Source organism: Carettochelys insculpta, chromosome 1 (assembly GCF_033958435.1).
Source record: "Carettochelys insculpta isolate YL-2023 chromosome 1, ASM3395843v1, whole genome shotgun sequence".
In the NCBI taxonomy this organism is placed as follows: Eukaryota; Metazoa; Chordata; order Testudines; family Carettochelyidae; genus Carettochelys; species Carettochelys insculpta.
This window is the reverse complement of record NC_134137.1, coordinates 287,733,632-287,745,141: the sequence shown is the minus strand read 5'-3', so window position 1 is coordinate 287,745,141 and position 11,510 is coordinate 287,733,632. Positions and strand designations below refer to the sequence as shown.

At 39.8% G+C, this 11,510-nt stretch overlaps 1 protein-coding gene across 4 annotated transcripts in view; it reads left to right on the top strand.

Annotated features, from left to right (window-relative positions):
- The first annotated feature begins 224 nt into the window (after window positions 1-224).
- Window positions 225-11,510, top strand: part of CNOT4 (CCR4-NOT transcription complex subunit 4) — a 124,796-nt gene continuing 113,510 nt past the window's right edge. For all 4 annotated transcript variants that reach the window (XM_075011226.1, XM_075011206.1, XM_075011217.1 and 1 more), the window contains exon 1: window positions 225-439. The gene's annotated coding sequence lies outside the window, so the exon portion shown is untranslated. The remainder of the gene's footprint in view (window positions 440-11,510) is intronic.

The window sequence follows — 11,510 nt, the reverse complement described above, 5'->3', positions numbered from 1 at the left end:
CTAACGCGGCAACTCCAGAGCCCCCGCTGGCAAGGGCAGGTTTCCGCAGCACAGCGGTACGCGCCCCCTGCTCGCCTCGGCTCCTCCGGCCGCTCGCGTTTCCTGCCCCGCCAGACTACAAATCCCATCGTGCCCCGGGTGGCCACCTCCCGCACCGCACGTCTCCCCCACCCCGCCCCCTGACGCTTGGTGCGCAGGCGCATTGGCGGCGGCGTCTAGGACAGTCTCCCTAATGTAAGATGGTGGGCGGCCTGGCGGCGGAGCGCACGGAGCCCGGAGATTATTGCCCGTCTCTCCCCTAAAGGTCGTTGTCGGAGTCGTTGCGTCCCGTCCCATTCCGCCAGGCCCGGCGCTGCTAGAGCCCCCACCCGCCTGCCAGCGCTGCTGCCCCCGCCGCCCCGCCGGAGAGAGCGCGGGCTGGGAGGGACGAGGAAGGCGGGTGAGTGAGTGAGCGAGCGAGCAGGGGCCGGGGGAGCCGGGCTACGAGAGCGCGGAGGCTTCGTTGGGACCGCGCAGGCCTCAGCCCACCCCCTCCCCGGGCTTGGCCCCCGCTCTCTGCGGGAAGTGGCGGCGCCCCGGCCTGGCCGGCAGCGCGGGGCGCCCAGGGGCCGCCCGTTCTCTGCTTTCTCGCGGGGTAGGGCGAGGGGGCGAGCGCGCGGGAGGGAGGGAAAGTCGGGCTCGGTCTCGGCACGGAGGGGCTGCCGGAATGGGAGGTGGGAGAGGAGGGGGTCTGTGCTCGGGAGCGTCTCACCCTATTGCTTCTGTCTGTGGGGCGGGCCGCGCCGGCCGGGATTGTAGGTTTCAGTGGGGTAACCTGGTCTGTTAGTGGAAATTTCCTCTCTTCCTCTTTCCCCCTCCCGAAAACTGGGCTCCATTTGTTCTCATTCTCAATTTTGTGGGAGACAGATGGTAAATGGCAGCTGCCTCTGGTTTCCTATTATTGTGGACAGTTCATTTAATCTCAGGTTTGTCTTTAAGCAATTCTGTATTTAACTTTCTATGGCTTCCAAAACATACCCCGAGAAACCTTTTCATAGGGTGGGTTAGGAGAAGGAAATGGTAAGGCTGTGGGCTCACATCATGTTCCAGTGATTGCCATAAGCACTGCTTGTCGGTTTCAGTGTGAGCTGGTGGTACTTTCACATGCACAGTAAAAGGAGAGGCTGTGTACTGGATAGTCATCCTAGAAGTCTCCACTGCTACAGCTCAGAAGATTCATATGGTTTTGGCCTGTGTGCTTGGGACGCTATCGGTATGTGGCATTATTAGCAGGGTGAAAAGTACTGTGTAGGGTGTATGTGTTATATGTTGCTCTTTAAGCTGGACATACAAATCCCAAAAAGGTTGGTTTAATTGCTGGAAAAAAATTGTAAAGGTTATGTTATATAGTATCAAGAAGACCTGGAGCACCTTATAGACTAACAGATATTTTGGAGCATAAGCATTCGTGGGCAAAGACCTGCTTCTGTTAGTCTGTAAGGTGCCACAGGATTTCTTGTTGTTTTTGAAGATACAGACTGACTCGGCTACCCTGCTTATAGTTGTATAGCATATTTACCATCTCTGTACTTACTGTTCCTGTCTACAGTACTGTCTTGGTTATACTTTTGCTTTATTTTTAAAATGTCTAGACTTAAGTATAATGTCAAAATACCTGGCCACTGATGTGAGTATAATCACAGATACTGACTAAAAGATAAATAGTAATAGTGAAAAGAATTTGATTCCTCCTCAGATTTGCCCTTCATCTCCACTCCATTTGAAACCCAGGTTATGAAAAGGGAGAGAAGTGCTAACAAGCAGTGTACCTGAGAGGATGGATGGAGTTGAGGTAGCCCATGAGTACTCCAAATATATATCTCAAGCATACTTTCAGTGTTTCAGTAGCATCATTAATAAAAGATAATTAGTGCACAGTCTAGAAGTCAAATGGAGTCAAGTGTATTGCACTGCAGGGTTTTTATGATCCTATAATAGACTCTTTCCGTTCCATAAACAAGACTACCACATGTATGGGGTTAGAAACGTTTGGCAGTCAAACTTGGCTGACTAGCAAGGAAAGTTCATTATAGGAGCATATTTGTTTTTGCATGATAAAAGGTGCACTGTTTTAATGTGGACATTTTCCTTTTAAGTTCTTATTAATAGTTTTTATGTGATATATTGAAGGCTAGGTTAGTTTTTTGTTACAAAAAATGTATGGATACTTGTCAGACTTAGAGCTCTAGCTTTTTTTTTTTTTTTTTGGAGCTGATTGTTTCAAATGGATGACATTGCGTAAACCCAAGTTCAAATTGTCTGATAGTAAAATGTATTTTAGGCCTTTTACAATTAAATCCACCATTTTGTAAGCTGAGATAGGTCTGTAGACTATATCTTGCCATGTGGAGCAAACAGACAGACATTTGCTTGACAAGACCATAGTATCTGGAGTTCTGAAACTTCCACATCTTCAGACTATGTAGTCTACCTTTCATCCCACTTGCAATTGTATAACATCCCTGTGACAACTTCAGCAATTGCTTTCTTTGTAAAGTAATATTTGAAAAATGTTCCTCTAGTATGGTCATTTTTTGAGAGAGTTAATGATATGTTTTTGCAGTTCAGTTCCAGTATCTCTTTCTTGATTCTGTCCTGTGTGTCAGCTGAGAATGGCAAGAGTCAGTCATTTCTCAGAATAAGCCCGTAAATGCTTTCTAACCACACAGATGCATCTTGTACTGGAAAAGGCTTGAAATATTCTGGAATTACAAAATAGTATTTGTGTGTCCTAACAAGGTTAGGAAGTCAGTATCCAAATTAATACAGGACTTCAGATCTAGAGAGTGATACTTTTTGCTGTACAGTCCATAAATTATACAGCTTTTTTTGTTTCTGCATGTAATCTTAGAGTTTCTTCCATAATCTGTTAACTACGTAAACAACTTGACAGACTGCTCATTAAATAAATCACAAGACAGCAGCCCAAGGCTAAATCATTGACTATGTAGAGTCTCCACTATTGCAGTGTGGTGAGGTTTTTGGTGGGCATGAGGATGGGTAATATATCCCTTCTACCCCTGCAGTGAAACTCTTAGGAATATCTGGCCTTGACTATTTTTAACTGGAAAGTTAAGGTTGACTATGCAAAATGCATGAATACTACAGTATTAGTGTTTGATTATCACTTAGGTTTACTTTGCAACTGAGTACTAGAAATGTAATTATTTGAAAATTGAAGATGAGTAGATGAGTAAGTTTACAAAGAGATTGGTGTCTTAAGTGCCACACTTGCCTGAGAGAGGCAAGTAGACAACTGGTGATTAAATTTAATTGTCCCAGAGCTTAGGACAAGCAGCGTTACAGCAACGACCAAAAACTTGTGGTCATCTTGTGACAGCATTGGAAATGAGTAAATACTTTAGAAGGCATCCAAAAAGCTCTTTATTCCTAGTTTTTGGCTTTGCACACTTCAGGATTTTAGGCTGCAGGCCATCTTATTAGCTCTGAAATCATGTTAGCTCTTCAGCAGCTCAAGATATTTGTTCAGTAATGCTGGTTAGAGGGAGTGGTAAGTGGTAGTTGAACTTCAGTGTAAGAATACGCCTAAGCAATTTTCTTATACTGTATGCTTGTCTGTATTAAAATGGTAACTGTATAAGGAAAGCAGATATGTAACTTTTTGTGGTGTAAAACCGTGACTCTTGCATGAGAAGCCCTTCTTGACACACTAGGAAGATTGTGATCGTTTTCCTGACTAGAAAAAAAAAATCTTAATTTGCTAGGTGAACATCACTTGAAGGTAGATGATCTAGTGAGAGTTGTGATTTTTAAAGTCACTTTGCTGTTGTCAGTATACAGTTGTGCATTAATTTTAGATAGTTGGCCAAGACTAGTGAAGGTACAAAACACTGTACTTCCCAGAAATATTATTAGCTTTATAATCTGGCATGGTAATGTTACAGTTGCTTACCTTCTTGCATTTGAAGATCTGCTCTTTACAAAATATTTAACAATTTGAGGACTGCAGAAGTGTAGTGTGTGTCAAAATAGAGGTAATTTAAAGTGTTTGCATTAGAAAGTTTTAAGTAGGTGGTTGTTTGATGTAAAGAAATGTTTGGAGTAGAAAATCGAAGGGTGGTGGCTGTTCACCCAAGTTTTCTGATTTGCAGTACAACTTAGAGGAACAATAAAAACAATGAGGGTGGGGAGGGAATTTAACAGTAGCAACTAAATGCTCATAAAGAGTAGCTGAGGGTCTATTTTTCTATTTAGTGCAACAAATAAAATGGGATAAACTAATGGGCAGTGCTAAAGTAAGCAATATTAAGTTTCATTATGATGATTATATTATGATTTCCTTGTGTCTCCTATTTTGTAGAAACCTCTCCTACCTGGTTATCTGCTGTATAGTCATTTGTCCGTGAAACACAGTGCAGACTGAAGGCTGTCTTTATGGACTGTACTGTGTTGGTGGGAGAGCACCTATCAGCATACGTAATGTACCTCCCTGAGAGATGGTTAAGTTGGTTTGAGAAGCTCTCCTCCTTGATACAGGGCTATGGTGTCAACCTGGCATAATTTTTCGCTATCCATTCATACTGGCATAGTCTCTGGTAGTCCCTAAAATTGTAGGGAAAACTATAGGTCAATATTATGTTACGGGTCAGTTTACCTTGTAGTTTAGACCTATTTATGTGTGTTTTTTCCTGTTGTATTAATATTATGGGCCTTAATCTCATTTACATTAGTTTCCTTGTACTGCCTGAATTGTGTGAAGAAGCCTTAGTGTGATAAGAAATAAGCCTAATAAAACTCATCCAGCTGGGTTGGAAACTGTCTCTCTCTGTGGATCCATGCAACTATGTTTCTCTAAAGGAAATGACTTTGTAAAAATTCTGTTGGCGTCCTCCTTTTAATTTGGAACTCCTACCTTTTACAAAACTTTTCTTTCAGCATTTGTTAAAATATAAGACTCTGGACTTATAGCTGAGACAACTTGTGATTGAATGATAGCTCATTTTTTCATGGAAGTGGCAGTATAGAAACTTTCAGTAGTCATCAGACAAAGCCTATATTGTGTTGAAGCTTTCTATGCCTACAGCTTTGTCACTAGTAGGAAACTTGCTCCAGCAGGACTGTTTGTGAGTCTCCAGAAATGAAATCGGGGAGAACTAGAGTTCATAAATGCACACCAATTCTACATGTCTTTGTATAGTTTTATGTTTTAAAAGCAGAAAGCTTTAAGACAAAAGTTGGGAAATTCAAGTAACCCATCAGGATTTACAGTAATCTCAGAAGTCTTCATTTGTTCCCCCCCAGCCCTCCTCAAAAAGTATCTTAAAGCTACCTTCCTTCCTGTATGGATGGTAGTTAAGTAAGAGTTAATACTAGAACTACTGTATGTCAACAGTTCACAACTATAACAAAAGGATTTCTGACATAAAGATTTTTAAAGATTTGTCACTGAAGTACTGGATGACTTGAAGCCAGCCACCTATGCCACAGGACAGACCTGTCCTCATATTCATATATATATATATATATATATATATACTGGGAACCTAAGACTTCTAGAATTTATACAAACAAAGCACAGTGAAACTTCATGCAGATGACTTGCCTGAGGAGAGCAGCCAAACGTTCTTAGGTAACACTGTAAAATGCTAGTTTTGAGAGACTAGGATTGATTCCAAATACATTACCTTTTTGTGGAAAAAGTTTGACGACTTTGACTTGACTGTCTGAAGTTCACACTGTGTATATTCTGTTGAGATGGGTTTCTCATATTCCCTCAGTCAGTGTATTGCTATTTAACTCTGTCTGAATCACCAGGTTGCTGTTAAATGTTATAGCACAGCTGAAATAAAAAATTCTGAGTAACTGGGCAGAGCATTTATTGTAGTGGTGTCGAAAAGAAATTTAACATTTGACCCCCTGCCCCCAGCCAGGCACCCTACCCCTGCCCCCGCCATGCAAACTGCCAGTCCAGTGACTCACTGGAGCTGCTCCTGCAAGCTGTTCTGTGTCCCTGTGCAAGCTACAGGAGAGCTACCACCACACGCTTGTCCCACCAAGTGCACGAAGGGCGCTCCACATGTGCGACTTTAATGAACCACTCTACCACACTGCACTGTCCAGTTTGCCATGTGGTGAACAGACAGCAGATTGGACACTGTGGCTTTATTGCCTATAACAAATAACCTGTTTTACATTAATTCCCTCACAGCATAGCTGTATTTTATTTTAAAAACAAAAAAGTTTAAATGTTGGTACATTTAGTGATCTGCAAGCGGTAAAATAAGTTTTAGAATCAAGTCAGTTTTTTGCTTTGAGATTCCTTTCAGCTTTCCTTTTTGGTTATCTTTATTAAAAGGCCCACCTTGTTACTATTCCTTGAGTGTTCAGTTGATATGTCTTCCAGTGCACTTAGTGTCTTGACTGGGGGAATGGAGGAAGGTAATTTCCCTGAAAATTGGATTAGAATTTGACGGAGCCATCTTATTGATTGTTTATAGTGAGGTCAGGTACTGCTGAAAACTAGAAGATTGCCAGTGTATATAGCAACATGGGAGGAGAGGAAAGTAAAGGGTGCACATAAGACAACTACTTCTATTTACGTATTCTATTTTTGAGATGACTTTTTCCCGCAGTCTGATTTAGCAGGAGGAGAAATATTTTGGGACTTTCTTAGCGTCTGCTTTTCTGATTTTTAGACTTAAGGCTTATATTGTCAGTGTAAGTTGTGTTCTCTTCCCCTTCTTAAGACAGGCTTTTGGCTAGTATAGTTTTTGTACCTGAAGGAATTTGCCAGCTCAGAAGACAGTGAAAATGGAAGAACTATCTTATATGAAGTAGCAAATTACTTAAGGATCCAGCCTGTAAATAAGCAGATGGCTGGGACAGTATGTTTTCAGTTAAATTACTTTAAAGACTAAGGGTTCTTTCCTCAGTATACATTTGTACGTTCATAGAGTAATGGATAACTTGCTCAGAGTATGTTAACTTAGGAGATTTTTGGTCATGTAAGAAAGGTGTCAATTTTACATCTCCAAATGGACAATGGAGCTGATGGTGGGTAGTGAATTTGCTAAGTATCTTTTTTTTTTTTTTAATATATGTAAAAACATTAGTTTAACGTTTTGCTTTATGGCACTCTCCTAGAAAGTTGCCATGGCTGGTAGTTCTCACACAAGGTAACTTAAGAAAACCACTTGCTTTGTAATTTTTGGCCTAATAGTTCTTGGATAACTTCTAGTTTTCTTCCATTTCCCTGTTCTTGTATGATCCATCCTTCCACAACCTTTAAATCCATCACAATGTCCTCAATTTGGTGGTCTCCAGAATCAGTCAGATGCAGCATCTAAGATGTCTAATTGTTTGTCAAGCGGTGATGTAGCCCTTTCATTAAATGTATTTCCTTGGAAGTGTTCCCATCTTCTGGACTTTTGTGTGCAATACATTTGTATTTCCAGGCATTGTAGAATCAGAGGTTGACATTTGATGAGTGATCATAGAAATTCCCATTATCCTCTATCTTTTACAGCTTTAATGAAAGTTCCTGAACAGTATCACGCTTTTCTGGATTTTCTGCAGGTTTACAGAGAGGCTTCTAAAGCATCTTGCAATCCTTGTAAATTTTACCTCCAAAGTGGTTCATAAGCATTAAGTGTAGGATTACACCATTCAGCACTTAAAAGTATACAGCAATGAAGGGTCCTGTGGCACCTTATAGACTAACAGAAAAGTTTTGAGCATGAGCTTTCGTGAGCACAGACTCACTTCATCAGATGAAGTGAGTCTGTGCTCACGAAAGCTCATGCTCAAAACTTTTCTGTTAGTCTATAAGGTGCCACAGGACCCTTCGTTGCTGTTACAGATCCAGACTAACACGGCTACCCCTCCGATACTTGACACTTAGAAGTATGTGACTAGAGTGGTGTTTATCGTCTTGACCCAAATTGAAGATAGCCTTCCTAAAATGTTGCTTTTTTAATTTTGTCAAAAGACACGTGAATAACAAGATCACACAAAAAATCATGTTTCTTACCTAGTTTTTTGTGTTAATTTTAAGCTTAGCTAGACACAAACAGCTATGTGTTGTATTGTAACCTGGAAGAGTCTAACATCTAGTCTTCACCTCTCTTGGAGGTCCTGTAAAACAGCCATTATAATTAGTCTAGGTTTGGACAATGCGATGCTGTTATTGGAGCCTATAAACTGCACTGAGTCAGCCACAGTAACAGTATTTGATAAATACAAAACAGTACTTCCATCTGAGGAATGATGTTAGCTTCCTTCCCCATGGCGGAACATGAAAATAGTCAGTCTTATACCTGTGCATGTACCATCCTTTCTCTTTGTCGCTATTCATATAAACTTGTGAATTCCTTACCCCCTCACTTCCCTTGGAAATAATATACTCTAATTAGAATGTGGGAAGTAGAGATTTTTTTCCCTTAAGTCTGTCCATCTTAGAAAAAGGCTGCCATTGATTTTTTTGTCAAGGATATCTCTTTGCGGTCACTCAGTAATGAGTAGGGCAGCTTCATGTCACCCTCCTATTTGTGAGTCTGTTGGTATAATCATGTAAGGATGTAATGTGGATGTAAACAACTAAACATGTATGTGAGACTTGAATCCAAAAATACCAAAAGCGAGATCTGCTGTGACTTGGATATTGTAACTAAGGCTGTACAGTGTATATTTCTATTTAAATAATGTTCATTTAAATTTAATTTAAATTTTAAATTAGAGTTCTTACTTGCATTTTGTTAATTTTTTATTTTGTTGAGTTTTTTGCTTATTTGTGGAATTAGTGTCCTAATTGTTAATAGAATTTTAGATTCTACATTGTTTTTTTAGAAAGCATTTACATTGAGGTTTTTCTTAGAAAGCGTCACAGTTAACTCTCTCTGCTGAAAATGACTAGACCTTACTATATCCAAAATTCCCTCTAGAATTGACTTTTGTCAATGGTATTAATTGCCCTTTTAACCAATTCACTTTAAGTCTGTGTTCACATCTGGCCTGGTGCCTTTACCATGCCATTTTGGAAAAGCCTGAGGAACAGTTTCCGTATATGCTTTTCTCTTTTTGTTATCTCTAGGGAAGTGGTCAAGTCAAAGACCAGTAGTTCTGATCAGATCTGCTGGTAGCATTGTTTTGGTAAGACTTTTATTGAATAATATAAGGAAGATAGAGGATTGTGGGTATCCCACACCAAACTGGTCATTGTTAGTGTATATGAATCTGCTTGTTTAATTGGAGATTTGGAAGTTCCATTGCCTACTGACTGGCCTACAGATAATGAATGACTAGCTTTAGCATACTTATTATGTGATGAGCTTTCATGGGGCAGACCCACTTCTTCAGATCTGGAGATAGTGCTGTAGTGGAAGTGTTGCTGAAAGTGAATTGGCATGATGATGATATAACACAGATACAAAAAAGAATCAGGAGCTCATTCTCCTGTACCTCAACCAGTGTTACATGACATCATGTGCCAGCAATACCCCTCTGCTATGTATAGTGAACAGACTGGACAGTCGCTTCACCAAAAAATGAATGGACACAGATTAAACATTAGGAATCCGAAGACACACAAACCTGTGAGTGAGCATGTCAGTAGAGTGGGTTATACTGTTAAAGACCTGAGAATATGTGCCTTAAAACAAAATGACTTTTTAACACCAGATTACAAAGAGAAACATTTGAACTGGAATATATGCTCAAGTTCGGTACTTTGACACTTGGTCTTAATAGGGATAGCAATTACCTTATGCATTACGAAGACAGCTTCCCCATCTTTGATATTCTTAGTGCTCTCAACCAGGTCATTTAACTCAATAGACACAGTTACAGTTGGTAATTTTCTCTCCCTTCTCCCTCGTTGCCCCTCCTTCTGTCGTGCGTATTTGATTTGTCAGTTTTTTTATTTCAATTTTTTAAAATCTGTGTTACATAATTCTCATGCCAATTCACTTTTAGCAACTTTTCCAGTACAGCACTACCTCCAGATCTGAAGAAGTGGGTCTGCCTCATGAAAGCTCATCACCTAATAAATTACTTTTAGTCTTTAAAATGACTGCTTTTTTTGTTTTGTTTTGTTAGGATACAAACTAACATGGCTACCTCTTTGTTACTATTAGCTCTAGCATGTATGAAATGGATTGGTAACTTTAGCATAGAAGAAACTGCTTATTGAATGGCAACAGACAAAAATACCTTCTTTCTTGAATGTAGACTGAAAAAACAATTGTGTGGTGTTGTGAAATCTTGCATTGCCATGATTGTATCTGATCTGTCTAGAGTACTTGTTATATAAACAGTCAGGCCAGTAACTTTCAAAAATGCACCATTTCAATTTCAACATTAAATGTACAGAAGTGGTAAGAAGGTAACCCTCTTGCTTTCCCAAACCCTGTCCATGGTACTGCATGTATGTGGATTGCCCTTAGCATCTAGGCACTAGAGCAAGTCTCAAAAGGTTTTTGATTCCTGGCTCAACAGTATCACTTCTGAACTTTTAAGGATGGAGCTGAAGTATGTGTGTGAGTCACAAACTGGCATGGATTTTTAATTTTTGGTTGAGATTAAATTTCTTGTTTGCCCTTCACGTTAAGTGCTAATTTTTAATACTCCAGGAAATAATAGTGGCCCAGTACAGTAAACTTTTTCATAGCTGGCATTCTATCATCTGGAATGCTCAAATAACCAGCATTTTAACCATAAGTACATTTTAGTTACATTTTCCACAAGTACAATGTGGTGAAAGCAAATACAGGTTTACAATGTACAATACTACTCTTGTTGGTAAATAAAGTACTCTGCATACTTTTTTGTTAATATCAAATCTTGATTTCTTTAGTGTTATGTATCGCTGGGTATTACCTCTCTATTATCCAGAATATTTGAATATCCAGCAACGTCCCAGCTCCAGGGCTGCCAGATATGAAAGAGTTTACTGTACATGATTAATACTACAGGTGATAGAAGTCTCTTTTCTGTACATTGTTCATATGAATTACTTAAGTGAGACAGATTGTCTGCTACTTACCCTTAAAGTATTCTTACAGTGAAATCTCCACAATAGCTTTTACAGTTTGACTGTAAAAATGTTGGTAAGACTGGCTTGTGCAAATTGTGAAACTACTTTGTTTTGTGCTTAGAACAGAGCTTTTTTCTGTTGTTGGTCAGTCATAAACTTGTAATCAAATTCTAGATAAAAGTTCAAAATGCTGAAAGTAAATACAGTAGTTCATTACATATGCGATGTCCCTTTAGGAAATACCCAGAAAAGGAGCTCTCGCTGGCCTTGGCATCTGAATATGGTTTTTCATTTGTATTGTGCCTGGCAGTGTGAATTATGGCTTTCATTATGGAGTTGACAGGCACTACCTGTAGATTTGATAATTTGTATTTATACTAAAGTTGTTGGTAATTAACGCTCATGCTAGATTGTAGAGCTTAGGTACAGAAATAACTGAATTTTTTTGAGGGCTTGAATTAAGTCAGCAATTTGACACTAA